The 16411-nt window shown below is 30.3% G+C and overlaps 1 non-coding gene across 1 annotated transcript; it reads right to left on the bottom strand.

Moving 5' to 3' along the window:
• Nucleotides 1-15217: 15217 nt before the first annotated feature.
• TRNAW-CCA (transfer RNA tryptophan (anticodon CCA)) lies at nucleotides 15218-15289 on the bottom strand. Its single transcript has one exon. It is a non-coding gene; the product is annotated as a tRNA-Trp (tRNA).
• Nucleotides 15290-16411: the final 1122 nt, after the last annotated feature.

The raw sequence follows: 16411 nt of genomic DNA, 5'->3' as shown, positions 1-16411 counted from the left end.
GCTAATAATTTTTTTAAGGATCTTCTCATTCAATCTTTCCTCCTTCATCCTCTTCATGTGGCCATAGAACATCAGTCTTCTGATTCTCATCTCGGTTTCCAGGTCTTTGATGTTTCGGTAGATCTCTTCGTTTGATCTTAGCCTGTAACCTTCTTGTGTTTTCCTGGGCCCATAGATTTTTCTTAAGATCCTCTTTTCTATTTTTAGTAGCTTTTCCAAGTTGGGTAAGTAGGTGGTCTCCACCCCGTATAAAATCATAGACCTTATCACAACGTTGTAATGCCGTAACTCTGCATTGGAGGAGAGGTTCTTCTTATTGTAAATTTTAGCATAGTGGATTTTATTATATGGCACTTGATTTATTTAAGAAATCGGATTAAATAAATATTTAGTGATGCTATTGGGTGGTATTAAATAATATAAATACTAGGATATCTTACGTTTATTGGTTAATAAGCAAAAATCTGAAAATTACATATTCTGAGTTATGGGAAAAAAATTATTTTTTTATCTGTTTTTTTTTTTTTAATGTTCCTATCTATTTGGACCGCAACGATTTATAATGAACGATTATATAAACAATTGAGATCGAGCGAAAATAAATAAATCAATGTAAAAAATGGTATTGAGCAGTTTGAGACGATACTAAAAACGAATACGATTTGTTTTTTCTAAAAAAAAAAAATGTTGAACTACATTACTTTAAGCCACGTTACGTTTTTATAACTTTTTCTTAATATAATATCGTTTAATGGAATCAATAGTATTGTTTCTTATTCTTAGGAAAGAGACAAATAAATCAATTGGTGAACAATAACAGTGAAAGAAACATATACCTACTGAGCCAAAACCCCAGAAAGTTCAATTTTATTCTTAAGTTTTTTTCTATCGGATAATTGAGGGATTTTAGGATCTTTCAACCTTCTCATGGGCAATTAAAAAAAAAAAGAACTGTATCTCAAAATTTAATCTATTGAGGATGATTAACTACTAAAATTATGATAATTTATCAACATAAATATCGTTGTTATTCAAAAACAAAAAAACTCTAACAAATCTGACCAAACACCACACAAACATAGACATACAAAGACAAACATTTAATTTTGATACGCCTAAAATCATACATAAAAAAAAAAAACGATTTCAAGTAATATCTACAAGAAATTATCACTCTAGAATAAGAAAAAAAATGGGCTACAAACAAAAGATCATATGTACAATATTTAAATTCATATTAATTCACCTCACTCAACTCAACCTCATACACACATAAGACACAATTAACCACACTAAATATTAGCAGCCTAATAAAAAACCGAAATAACGGACTAACTACCTATTAGAAAGAACGATCACATGGTGGTTTTGGTAAAACCAAAACAAACGCATTTCACAAGTGGAAGTACGCATTTCACCGCTGTTCAGTTTTGGCATAAACCTTGAGTTATTTGGATTACAGCAATGTAGAACAAACAATAATAGACAAATGTAAGTAATGTTTTAATTGTAATAAGAAAAAAAAAAATAAGCAAAAATTAATTTATATTCTGCACATTGTGATGTTTTGATAACTAGTTAATGAAATTCTTTGTTCTAAAATCTATTTCTTTCATTTTTGGGTATGACTATGCAAACAATAAAGGCGAAACGTCACAATAAAGTTCTCTTATTGACTGATCCTCTAGATCCACAAATATATATATATATATATATATATATAATTATTATTATTTTAATATGAATGTGACCAACTACACCAGTATTACTAATTGCTTAAGTCTGTGGCTGATTGTAATATATATGATTAAATATAATATATAAAAATTTACTCTAAAAAAAAATAAAACAAATTCATACTAATAAAACGGACAAAAAGTTTAGATGAAAAAGTGAACATTTTTTATCTAGTAATCGTTTTAGTTGTTTTCTTTACGACGAAAAAACAATCCTACAAACGCTAACGCATCGGCAGATCCACTTACAAGAATTGGCCCAGAACGAGGTAGTTTGGCAAGCTTTATGTCGGCCGCTGTGTTAGGAATCGACTAGAACTACAAAAGACCAGAGGGTCCGTGTTTACCATAGCGGCAGTCCCGGAATATAAACAGGACACTAAATCTGAAGGGAGGTTTCTTAACTGTGGCGAAAGGCTGGCGTTGTTGTTAGTGGATCTATGGATCAAAAGACCGCATGAGGGAGTAGCCGACCATTTTGATCCCTCAGTTAATAAAAAACATAGAAAAAGGAATTAGTAAAGTAAAATGTCGATTATACACTACTTTTATTCTATCATTAAAATACAAAAATAAGAACCTACGAGACTGAAATGAGTAACAAGGTCGATTAGAAAAATTTAAATATTCATAACATAGAAAAGCAAAAATTTTAAGATCTTTTTTTTTATTTATTTATTTAATGTAATTTACAACTGTACAAAATAATACAATAGGTAAATATGTTGTATGTTTCATATATACTTGAAAATCTTGGGAAGGAACCACCCATTGGTGGTACTTCAAACATTAATTTAAAAAAGAAGTTCCCGTGGCCATCTTCTTTTCAGACGCCTCGGAGGATTATCAGGGATTGTTAAGGATGAAAGATTAAGAATTAATGGGTTAAGATGGTTAAGGAGTTTGGAATGAAAAGACGCATATCTGTTTTGGGCCAAATCTGCAACGAATGAGGTGTTAAGGTCTTTGTGAATGAGTTCATTTGTAACGTAATTAGGAGTATCAAGGATTTTACGTAGGATTTTGGATTGTAAGGATTGGATGCGGGAAGAATTTGATGGTTTGGTGGATAGATACTACCTTGAGGAACACCAGCGGACTGAGAGAAAATGAGTAATTGTAATATCAAAAATATAATTAATGGTTTGTAACAACAAACATCCCTGTTTTCGAAATATCGATTATTTTCATTAATTCGATTGATGATTCACTTTGGGAGAAAATTGTTTTTAAATTAAAACAGTATTTCTTTTATTATTAATTTAAGAGAAGTCCTCTAAATAGGGCCAGGTAAAAAAAAAAAAAAAAAAAAAAAAAAGAATTACTCTTCAACTCAACGAGCAGCTCCTTGCAAATGGAAAATTAGCTTGTTCCTCACAATTACAGTCTCAGGAGATGGATTATCTAGAAAGAAGTTGCGACATTACAAGGCTCCAGCATATATCTTATAATATTGTTAGAATTAATATCTTATAATATTGAAATCAGGAGGAGGTTTCTTTGGTTTCGACTCTTAATGAGGATGGAAGATTGTAGGTGGCCTTAAAAAGTTTTTTCATGCAAACCAGAGTATTAGAAGAAAGACCTTGGATATTGGTACAAACAGTGCATTGCGATAAACAGAGAGAATAAACTAAACACGGTTATGAACAAGAAAGAACATTGTATTGGGATATTTAAATATAATGCCAAAAAAACAAAACAATATATTTATTTATTAATTACTATATATTCTTTTTTGTATTATTTCTAATAACAAACTCATTTCTATACATAGTCTTATAGCATTACTTATAAAGTAAAGCTCTCCTCTCTTAATAAATAAATATTTTAAAAATATATATATTAATGTTGCTATTATCTCTTTGGAGATCCGGTACCTCATCCTAACCAAAACTTCAACATAACAAGCGTTACGTATAGATTCCTATTACAGAATTATAATACAATGGGATATCGCACAGATTTCCACCAGTTCCCCTTTTTAATGTGGTGCCCATCTCCTTTCGCTCTTTACACTATGAAAATTATAATTTGTCTATTAAGAATTAAATATATTTCTCTTCTTTCATTGATTTATTATTTTATTTTAATAATTTACTGATGGTGGTGACTTTTTTTAATATAAGGTACATTCGTTTAGAATTATACTTTTCTGTGCAGGTATTGTTTACATTCCATTGATAAAATTTTGTTTAAAGCACATATTTATGCTATAAAAATATCAGTATTGAGCAAGTATAGTCCAATTTACGATGAAAGAAATAGACAGCCTAGGATACCGAATATGCTTTTACCAACCAACCTGAAGAGAGTGTTTTTTAACATAAAATATTTTGAGGTTGTCCAAGGGCAAGAGTGACTCAAAGCCACACCATTATTCTTCGAGTGCCTCCATATTTCCTCTGTCCTTCCGCCCTTGGACTTTGGAAGAAGTAAAGGCTCTTGAGGGAACGGAGGCCCTTTATCGGCGATAAAGGATGCCCCTGTACTCCGAACACCTTGAAGAATAGGTGAATAAAAGAGGTCTTTATTCACATTTTATCCAGGGAACAGTGCTAGTTTCCGCCGATGATTTTCCGGTCCGTCTCTTCCGAAAAGGTTCAGAAAATCCAGATCCACCTAGATTTTCCCAGCTGAGGGAAGGGGAAACTCCCATTCTTCAATTTTCTTTTACCTACCCTCTTCTACTCATTACTGAGAACTGTGAAACACAATATCTTTTTTTCGTTTTCTTTTCTCTCAGATGTTTTTGAAACCACCTACCATAACAAAAAACTGAGCCTATAATTTTATAAAAAATGATTTATTTAAACTGAAATATTTGTTTAGTAAGGATTATGGTTTTGAAAATTTATTTCTTGTCTCACTTGTGAAAATGATATAGAATCGTTTGTTACATTTACATACCTCATAAAACCTAAGATGAATAATTAAAAACAGGGAGAAGTGAAATACGGACTAAAAATTTAATGGACTTTAAAAAGCGGTTAAAAACTTAATTTTAAGGATGGGAAGTTGACACTTTGTCATTAAATGCGTCATACAACATCTCTCTACAGAGTAACCTTGAAAATGATTAGTTAGTTCATTTTATAATTAAAAAATCAATCAAATTTCTTAGTTAGAAATACTGTTTTATTGAATAACAATAACTCAATTGGCCAATATTAAAGGAAATGAATATCAGCATTCATACCATATATTAGGAAAGAAAATCGAAAAACAAAATTAAATAATGATAAAATTACTCATAAAATTAGTACAAAAAAAAAAGATAAATAAATAAAAGCAAATAAAAATATCATAGATTAAAAAAAAAAATGAATAAAAGAGAAAAAATTACAGTCAAGAACTAATGAAAAAAAATTATAGATGATATTTACAATATTGGCAAATGAAATGTACACGCTTGACCCAAAGAAATGTGGTAAGGGTTTAAATGTAATATTTTCATTCTTCTCATTAAATGCTATTGTATGAAGCATGGCCTCAACCGAATTGCCGGACACACTTCACTTTTGGTTGGGTTGGAGTGGACTGTATAATTGAAAAATGAACATGATTAAATGAAAAATAAAATCCTATTGTTTAAGTTACAAATGGTATAGTGGGTGGCCGAAAGAAAACATTTATGATTAAATGGTTAGTAAAATTTTGAATAACAGGGCTATGGAATTGTAGATAATGAGGTGGTTGATGATGATTACTATGTGTTGTTGAATGTTAATGATAGCCATGTGGACTTACTTCTTTTTTCCTCCCTCCGCATTTCTAAGCCTCTCTCCTCTCTGCTTCCGGGAATAACTCCGAGAGTTCTACTCACCCATGGTAGATTCCTGATGAGAGACAAAAGAAATAATGCACTGCTTCTCTGGCTGAAGACAAGATGGCTCTCACCCACTTTAGTCTGGGTTGCTTCTCTTCACAGAGAGCGCTAGAGGAGGTGAGATTTGGCTGTTGGCCACATGGGGCGCTAATCCTATACAGCCTTTCCGATTCAACCTTTCGGTTGCCGTAGGTTACCCGGAACAGCTATATATTATTATTATTATGATGATGATATTACGGTAGGTTCAACATCATCTCTCAAAAATCCTCAATACAGTGTGCTCATTCATACTCTCAGTGTTTCTAATATAAAAAGGTTGGTAGAAATGAAATATAGGTTAGAATAGAGAAGCCAGGATAGACGGGTGAGGGATAATCGAAACGGCACGAGTCTTTTGACGTTACAACACTTGAGGGTACCAGTCTTCAGAACTTGTTAAGGATAAGGTCACTTTCCTTAACAAGCCTTTATTTTTATAGATAATGAATCCCATGAAAATATGGGATTGCATAAAAACCCGGGTCTTGCTTATAAGTTATATGTTAGGCAATTGATATTATTATTATACACCAGTGGCTACAAGAATTTCGGTCACAGGCCTGCCCTAATTAAGGGAGCAATAGTTTAATTTCCGGTGACGACCAGTCCATCCTGTAAACTAGAGTCCAGGATACGACCCTGTATCCTGGTGTTCATCTTATCAGTACAACGCTACCCAATAACCTTAATATATGTATAATATTAACAGTAGGTTTCGATCCATGAAAGAGGTTTTCAAGTATTAACGAGCCGAGACAGCACTAGTGTCTAGCTATTTTCCTGAACATTACTAGTATTTAACACAAGTAAGAGGCCATCTATCATTATATCTGCTATTTTACTGGTCTGAGTTTTTATTTATTTATTTATTTTTTTTTATAGAGATTTTCACTACATGCCAAAGAAATATATTCATAGTTTACAATAAAAAAAAAATATTTTTCCATTTTTGCACAAATAGTTTTATGCCCTTCATAAATTTCTATTACTTTTTCGAAGATTTGTGTTATAATAATATCATAAGTCAATGTGCTTTGTGTGGAACACTTTAATCAGGTTTAACCAAAATCAAACAATTTCGGTTATTGCACATCAGCTATGATTGGGAGTGGTACGAAATCCGAAGAACCTAAAAAAAAAAAAAAGGAACAAAATTGTGCCGTAAACATAATAGTAGACAAAATTGCTTTTCCTAGCCTGAGGTGGCTCTAAAATGGATAGCTTTGCTGAAAACTGCACATAGAAAATTTTACCTGATTACAAAACTCCCTTTACTTGGATAGTAAGATATATTTTTCTAAGAAATGAAAAAAATATATAATTGATATTGCAACAAAAATAAAAATTAAATTAATTCCAAAATTTCAAATTTTAAAGATTCGAAGAATAGACAAAACTAGTACCAACCTTAAAATGAAGGAACCATTTATTTTATGAATCATAGAGATAAATTAAAACATAATATAATAAACTAAATAAGCATAAATAAATAATTTTTATCTGGTATCATGTATACAAACGATATTTCTTATCATAAGACTGGGCTGGAACAATAAAAATAAAATATAAAACATATGTTATTCTATAAAATATGTAGAATAAAAAAAAAATTAAATAGATAAATGACATACTTCCAACCAAAATTAATCATTATTGTAATTTATATAACATGGGTATTAGATTCGTCATTCATATAAAAATTAAATTAATAATTAATTTTAATTGCGAGTATATCATTTATCAACTTGATCAATAAATTTTCAAATAACAAATAATTATATATCTCTATAACTATACATTTGCATTTAATAAATACGAAGTAATTTCAATAACCATACATTTAAAAATATTATCTTCTGTTTGTAATCGAATAATAATCCATGACTGATTTATGAGATATTTAACCATTGAAGGGTTCATAGCTATCTCATTTCAGGGAGTGACAGTTTACATAATTCATTTCTAAAGTGCTCTTTAAAATTAATGTACTCAGTTTCCACCGGGATGCACTATCTGCATCGTTTATCCATACACATGATCTGATTACACACACACTCCTTTTTAGTTGATGCACAACCCGGAAGATGACGTGTCCCCTGGTATCTCCCAGAAGAGTGGACGGCATCTTCCGTATCGTATATCAAAGGAGTGAGATAGGGTGGTGCGTTCAACGCTACCATCAAAGGGGTGATAAAACCATGGGTTGTTACATTTACCAATGTTTCTCTATTTTTTTGTGTAGATTTATTTTCTTATTTCCTGAAGTAACTAAACTGTTTATATTTTATAATTTGTTGATATTTTTTTTATCTTATTAAATGTATTCATTTTACAGTTCTTTTGGGGGAAAGCAAAAAAAAAAAAAATGGATTAATCTTTATTTTTTTTTTTTTCATAACCTCCTTTATTTTTATGTTGTCCTTTATTTTTATATTGAATACATGAATACATATTACATGATATATATACAATTCAATTTCTTACTGATGTAAACTGAAAAAAACGTGAAATTACAAAAAAATAATATTGAAAAAAAAACGATAATAGTGCGGTGATAAGAATCTTAAATATACGTATATAAAAAAATAAATAAATAAAAAAATGAGCTGAACAGTGATAGCTTGTAGTCAAAGAAAAACGATTTTATCGAAGTTAAGCAATGTTTCTCGTACACTTGTATCACTTTAATTTCATGAAATTCCTTTCTGAAGATTCACAAATGGAAAATATCTATAGGGCGTGGTTTTGAGACATTTTCCAGCAACAAACTTTCGAATAAGTCCTTGTTTTACGAGCCACTTTTAAAATAATTATGAACTCATTTCTGAAAGCATTGTACTATGAACTTTTATTTTAAAAAGATTTCATCATACGAAAAACATATCCGAAGTTTTAACAAAAGCTGATATTGTAATGATAATTGAGGGACAACAAAAATGAAATTTGATTCAAAGAAATGAATTATTTTTTTAATGAATATAATAATTGAAGATGAGAAGATGAGAGAGAGAGAAACATGCTTTATTTAGCCATGCTGCCTAATTACATTAGGTTGCTACAGTACACAGCATACCAATCAATCTATATTCGGACAAATATACAATATATATATTCACATGTTATAACGTATATTATATATTTTCTTTTCTTTTTTCCCCTTTTTTCTTCACAATCAATACTCGTCTACAAGTATAATAAATACTGAAAATACTAAATACAAATGTTTTATTTCATTCACTTTATTTTTTTTTCTTTATCAATTTAACAATTTCATTACATTTAACAATTTTATTTTATTAACTTGACAATTTTATTCTCCCTATCTCACTCTCTCAGACCTCCCGTTTTTAGTGATTCGCTATCCACGTTCGATCCATTAAACAAATTTATCATCAGACAGCAATGTAGAGTCAAACCACAGACATAAGAGTCATCCCAGTAGATCAGTTTATACAAAGAAACACATAAATTAAAAAAAATATAAATATATAAATTTAGGAGGGGGGGAACAAAACAGTCATTTAAAAGAAATACTTCAATGAATAGATAATTTTTTAGTAATAATAATTTAATAAATAAATAAGTTAAGGGAATACATTAATTAAAACACAAATCGACAGGTCCAAAAACTTAAAAAAAAAAAAAAAAAAAATCCAAGAGGAATAATCTTCCAGCTAATTCCCAGGCAGATGATGATGTATGCTCCCAGGGAATCCAAAATAATATTTTCCACCAAGATAGCAATATCCCCGATGCTTACGCCCAGGTTCTAAGAAGTTGTTTTATCTGGTATTGTTCCCCGAGAAAAAAAAAACTTGTCAATATGGCACATCCTTTATGATGAAATATTCCTGAATTACTTTGTTTGAGATTTTATATTTAGAATCGTCCATTATCACCCACCTCTGACTAATATACCTCGCGTCTGGAAAATTACTAGTTTACATTCGGGACAAAAATTAGATCTTCAGTTTTTTTTTTTTTTAGTTTTTTTATGAGTCCAATTAGACATATCTAAATTCAATAATGTTTTCTCATTCTTTTAATAGTAGTAAGAGTTATCACTTGTACAGTTGATTAGAAGAGAACGGGGCACGTTGGTCATGTTGACTTTGACTTATCAATATTAATTAGTGTGAAAAGTGGTAGCAAGCTGAGCAATTAATTAAGGTAATTTACGGGGTAAAACAATGATCAAAACCCATTTCATTCATACAATTATTGCATTTATATCGCTTAAAAAGGGTTTTTAGTAACTTTTTCCGTTTTAGTTACCACAGAATTCGATAAAAAAATTATTAAAGAAAGTTTTTCTCTATTTTAGATTGCCACAAATTCCTAACTTCCATATTCTGTTGAACTGTTGAACAGATATGAAGAATAATATATTACAGCATGTTGTTCGGTTTTCTTTTTACTGTACGTTTATTTGACTCTTACAAGTCCGTGAACTACCCAAAAGGCAATCATGGCTCACATTAGTCCAAATAGAATAAAGCGAAAGAGACGGCTAATTGTTATAAACGAAATATGACTTATTTGATATTAGTCGGGACGGTGGAACCGTAGCCAGTTAGCAGACTTAATGGAGTGATTTATCAAAATAAAATAAAAAAAGAGAAGAAGAAAAAAGTCTGTTTTATTTTCCTTCCTCATGACAGTCTTGAAGGCACAAAAAGTAGACTCATCGGCGGGCGCCTTTGCCATGCGCCCATGATCTATGTCCCTGGCACTATCTTCCTTTATTACCCTTAATAGAATATCCTCCCTTCCATAAATTATTTTTATAATAATTATTTACTTGATTTATTTATTTGAATAGAGGCTCAGAGTATAATAGAAATAGTTTTATTTTGAAACCCCAGAGGTTCAGGACAAACGATCATATTACTATGCAAATTGGCTCTAATAAAATTTTAATAAACCTGGTCGAAGATATAAGCAAATACTGCTATTTTTAGCGCAATTAATTTATTGGAGAATAAAAACTGGTCACAAGATATATATCTCGGTTTAAGAGATATAAATATTTGTTTTAATGTATATATATATTTTAATTACATGTACTTCAAGACAGCATTTGTTATACTATGACCTTTGCAGATGTATTTTATTTTTCATTAATCAATTTTTGTATTTTGTTCATTTGAACGTTTTCTTCCGTTTTTATAAAATTAATCTACAATACTCTCTTTTATAATTTAGTTTCTAGAAATTTTCTTGATGTGAATATATGTATACAGTTGTAAATAACAATAAATATATTATTAAAAAAAAAAATCTAGAAAATATAAGCCAATTTTCTAGATTTTTTTTTTAATCTAGAAAATTGGCTTATTGAATATTCATCAAATTAGCTCAGTAGAATAAAACAGTGGCCCCCGAACTTTTTTGTTGGACTAAAGAAAATTCGTGATACAATTATTCTTAAAGCTGTTAAATATGTAGGAAAAGAAGAATAAATGATCCAAATCAAATGCTTGAATATTTATTAAAACACGAAATATCAATAGCACTTGGTATATTTAAAAAAAAGAGTTATTAGGTTAAAATTAAAATAACGTGTAACAATCAATAATAGTAGTTCTAGTAGTTTAGTTCTAAGATATTATATAATACAACATTAAATATTAAATCTAAATGTATTCATCCCAAGTCTAAACGTCTTGTAGGTCATGAAGTGGTAAACACCATATACAAGGAGATGATGGCGTTGCCATTTTATTTATATGGATTCTACCTATAAATTACGAAATAATTTTAAAAATTAAATATTGTCATGGCACTCTGGTGTTTGGAGATTCTCTTCATTTAATATTTATTTTAACAAATAAATAGTGCAGCAGCCCTAAGCTCGGGTTTAGAGCAATCTTTCTTGATCCGACCACATGCCAGTTTGAGTCGCCCGTAGACTTCAGCGGAGTCGTGCTTTAGCATGTAGGAGATTATATTCTGCCTTTCCTCAGTTGGTAGCTCTATCTGATGAAGCATTTCCTTACTTCGTGATTAATCATTATCTTCTCAATTAGGTCATTAATCATTATGTTAAATAAAGATTCACCGAAATGTCCTTTATACAACATGGGTGACATGGAAGGAGACCATCTTTTAACGTGTATTGGTCCGGAAATATTCATGGATGCGGACTAACTAAGAAGAAAAGTAAAATTGTATTGGGCTGCGAGATGGAAAATGGCGTAATAGCCTACTTCCTGTGGCGTAGAAAAAAAAAAATTAGTTTCAAAAAATGTCATTATAAAATATATTAAAAACTTAAAAAAAAAAATAAATAAATAAATAGGAGAGATGGTAAAAAATAAGAAGAAATCTAAAAAAAAAAAAAATAAATAAAATAAGAAGAAAAACTTGACACGTGTAGGTTAATTTTGTTTTTGTATCAATTTAGTTTACTGCAGTTTACCATATTCCGTCCCCTACTTTCCCTATGATATGCACAAAAGTATTTATCTTGACACGCATGATTCAAACATGCCTCCTCATGTATTGTTAATCTACAAAATTATTTAAAATTAAAAAACTAATTAGTTAAGTTAGTAATTAGTTAATTAGTTAGTAAATTATATCATAGAAAATTAAACTATGAAATTTATTGTGAGATCATAAAAAATATATAATTAAGTACCTATATAGTGGAAATGTTATTTTATGGTATTATTTTTTAATATTGTAGCGTGAAAAGCAAATTACATGAGTATTAATTATTCTCCTAGAGTGTGGACAATTGTTAATATTTGACAATAAAACTATCTCATAAACAAGAGAAAGACTGTAGAAATTACTTTGAAATACATTTTCATCTCCTACTATTCTTGTCTAAATATCTCTACTCTCGATGCTGTAGATATTATTGTAACGTGGGGGGAGTAGTAATTTAGGGGAAGATTGCTGAAATGAAGTAATCCAGCTGAAGGACTACATAAAATCATCTTCGTTGGAAGCCATTACATAGAATATCAACGGAGCAGAAACATTCCGTGGATGGGACTGCAGACGATTTGTGCCAGTAATTGGTTTTACCCTGCATTGTCCAAACAACAAGATCCCAGTTTTCACATCCAGCTCCGACTGCCTGGGGCTAGAGTGTTTTTAGGATCGCCCTATTGTGACATGTCTGTTTCATTTTCTAGTCAGATTGGCCTTCGCAATGTACTGTTTGTTCGTCTTTTTTTGTTCTTTTTTTTTTTTTAGTCAATTGTAATCTTTCAAAAAAAAAAATATGATTGAAAATAAAAAGTAAATATACATTTACGCAAGATTTTGAGTAAAAAACTGATATAAGATATTTTTTGTATAAACAGATTATTTACCAAATTTAAAAAAAAAATGTCAAAGACAACAACATACATAAATGATAACTGTCATAAGATATTCAGATTGAACATAAATATTATTACCACCAATGGTACGACTCAATTATTTGAATTGTACTTATTGTAATACCGTTTCGTGTTACTAGAGTAACAGTTACAGATTGGTGACAACTGTAGTTTAAATCAACCGAAAAAATATTACCATAGTTTCGAAATTAGTAAATATTAATTAAAATAGCAAATTATTTCTTGGACATCTTTCTCCAACCGTTAATTAGTAAAAGTTGAGTGATTGTCATTCTCATTTTACTTTTAGTACCAACTTTTAGAGAACAAATGCACTATTGAATATAAACATCTTACGTCTTTTTTTTCTTACCTCCTTTATTAAATAGATAAATAGCAGAATTAATATATATCTAAATATATACATACGTATTTAATGCTCTTTTTTTTGCCACATGGCATTATAAGGGGTTGGGCTGGGTCCGCTGAAGGCGGGGGTTACAATATTCGCCCAGGAGCCGCTGGTCAGGGGGTACTAAGAAGAGGAGGGCCACTCCACTAGGGGATAAAAGGGTTAAGATGAATTCAAGCTGCAGAGCCCGAAGCCCTTCCCTCGGCGAGGACGTCGAACAAGGGGCCAGTGTTTTGCCACCTCCTGGGTCTTGGTGGACGGGCGACCTCTCTGAACAGCGGGTTAGCATATGCCTACCGCCCTTAAAAAAAACTTGATATGCCTCCGGCCTATGAACTCCGGCACAGAGGGAAGCTGAAGCTCATCATGAATATCACTGTCCTTAGTTCTTTGGAGTGAAGTCCTTTTCGCCAAAGGAGGGAATTCTGGAAACTGAACAGGGCACCATAGAGCAGAGTCTGGCGGATAATTCCTTGGAAATCTTCAACTTGAGCCAAAGTGAGATCTGCTGTGAAGTGAGCAGGTGGTAGAGCCTATAGGACTTCAACCTGGCCAGTTTGAGTCTTTCCCCGACGTAAATGGAGAAGGTAATATGCCTATCAAGTGTCACGATGGTGTTCGAGATCCTTCAGCTATCGGACAAAAACCTCATATGCATCAATGCATAGATCATGCATAGTTTCCTCACCATCTCTACGGGAAAGTTATGTATGTACATAATTAATTAAATTTCTTGGTTTCAGAATATATAATTTCATTTCATTATTATTATTTAAACTAGACAAATGAAAAAAACACATTGTTTTCGAAATATAGTTGTGCTGAGAAAAACATGTTTGCGCACGTATAAGCCAAAGTATTGGATGGAATTTGAAAAAATATATGTTCGACCAACTAAATACTTACCCACACAATCCCTGAATCGGATAAAGGATTCGATTATGCTCGAAAACAAATTTGATTACAAACAGACACGGGATCAAAGTAGTACTTTCATATCGAAAATTTGAATGCCAATGACAATTTTTAATTGATGATATATTTTTGTTATAACTTACCGAGTATGAATTATTTCAGTCCTTTATTTAAAACAATAATTCAATAATTCCATAAAACTTTATTTTTACTTCATAATTATCAAAGTTTAGTAAGCTTTTAATTATAGGGGTGATGAAAAATACTATGAACCCAGGATCAAAATTCTTTTTACCAATTTAGCAGTATTATATAATTCCTTTCCATCATTCTTGCTTTACATGAAGGTATAGATAATTATCTCCTAGACACTATATTTCTTAAACCAGAAGTAAGGTAAATTATTTTAAAATGAATAACAAGTAGACAATGCCTTTTTTCTGAGGAACAAAGCTGTTTTTACTTTGCACTGAGGTAATGCAATAGTCTTAGACCAAGGTGAGTTCGTAAAAACACTACATATGCTTATATCCGTTTGGAGACATTTGTTTCCACTGGTCTCCTGTAAAATTTGAAAAATTACCACTCACATTTATCTATGTTTTAATTATTCTTAGTAGGACAATTGTTTTTTCATAAATTATTTTATTTTTATTTCCAACCGTTTGATATATTTGTGTTTGTAAAAATCGCATGTTAAACCATGAGACAAGTGAAATGTAGTTTACAGTAAATTAAAGATTTTTGTCACCTATATGTAAGGAAGTAGTATTAGCTAAATGATTTTTTTAACGATTTAAGAATAATTGTTACTTTTTATCAATATTTCTTCTAAAATAACGATGTTTTGAAAAAATCATTTAACTATAGAAAAAATAAATTATTAAATCTACCGAAGTAGATTTATATGACAGAATGTAATTATCAAATAAAAAAAAGACACTAGTGACCCCGACGTGATTTGAACACGCAACCTTCTGATCTGGAGTCAGACGCGCTACCGTTGCGCCACGAGGTCCTGTGAAATTGGCAAAGAATATTAAATTAAGGACAACTTATTAATCGTTCGTTTAATTTTAAATTCATTATAACAGAACAAATAAAAATATTAAATCAATTAAAACAAGAAAAATATATCGACATTATAGAAAAATAAGTCTGGAATTGGCAACTAATTATTCATTTGTATGATATATTTATAATTACTGATTAATACAATAATATCGCTTTAGAGTAGTTGTTTATCTTACATTAGCACAAACTTAATAACTTATAAGCACTAACTTAATAAGTTTTAATAAAAAATAGATTATTTAATTTATTGATTTTTGTAATTTGTAATAACCATTTAAAATATTTTTGATTAACGAATTAAGTACTGAAAAAAAAAAAAAAAAGCATAGCCCCATAGACATTTTGGGAGGGGGAGGAATATATGCTTTTCTCTCTCTTTTTTTTCCAAAATCAGACTTTTTATTCGACGAAAAAAAGAAAACTAACCGTGCCATTAAAATTTATAAAATTTGATATATTACGTTTCAAGATACATAGAAGCCAAAAATTTAATTTAAAATTCCTTTGTCCTCCATCCGTCGTTTGCAGCAATTTTCTCCGAAAATACTTTTTTTTACAAAAAACAAACAAAATTACTTTTCAATAGGATAATTTATTGTTGAGTCACAATTCAATTTGCTGGCTAACCTATACTCAATGGACAACACTTTATTTTTCCTCTGAACTGCAAGCAACATGCATATTTATAAATTAGTTAATCCTCTTAACTGACGATGATTCTATTTATTATTAATTGAAATGATTTCTTATTTTAAATATTTGCTCAAGAATCTTTTTGACTTTATAGATTATTTTATATTAATCTTACTGGGCATCCACAAAAGCACGGGGTATTTCGGTTCTTCCCTGTTCCTCATATTTTACAGCGGGACTACTCAGAACTGAAGAAAATGCTGGATATATTTTGAGTTAATCTTATTTTCTCTGTTTTGTAATTATGAATTTCTTTTAATACGAAATAACCAAAGGCCAAAACATTGAAACATGATACAACATTATTTATTTATTATTATTTATTTCTTGATACAACCTTAAATAGATATTAAAAATTGATGCTGAAATGAAA

This window comes from Halyomorpha halys, unplaced genomic scaffold (genome assembly GCF_000696795.3).
Source record: "Halyomorpha halys isolate HHAL.00 unplaced genomic scaffold, Hhal_1.1 Scaffold794.1, whole genome shotgun sequence".
Taxonomy (NCBI): domain Eukaryota; kingdom Metazoa; phylum Arthropoda; class Insecta; order Hemiptera; family Pentatomidae; genus Halyomorpha; species Halyomorpha halys.
Note: the sequence above shows the minus strand (reverse complement) of the source record. Positions and strands in the feature narration are given on the sequence as shown.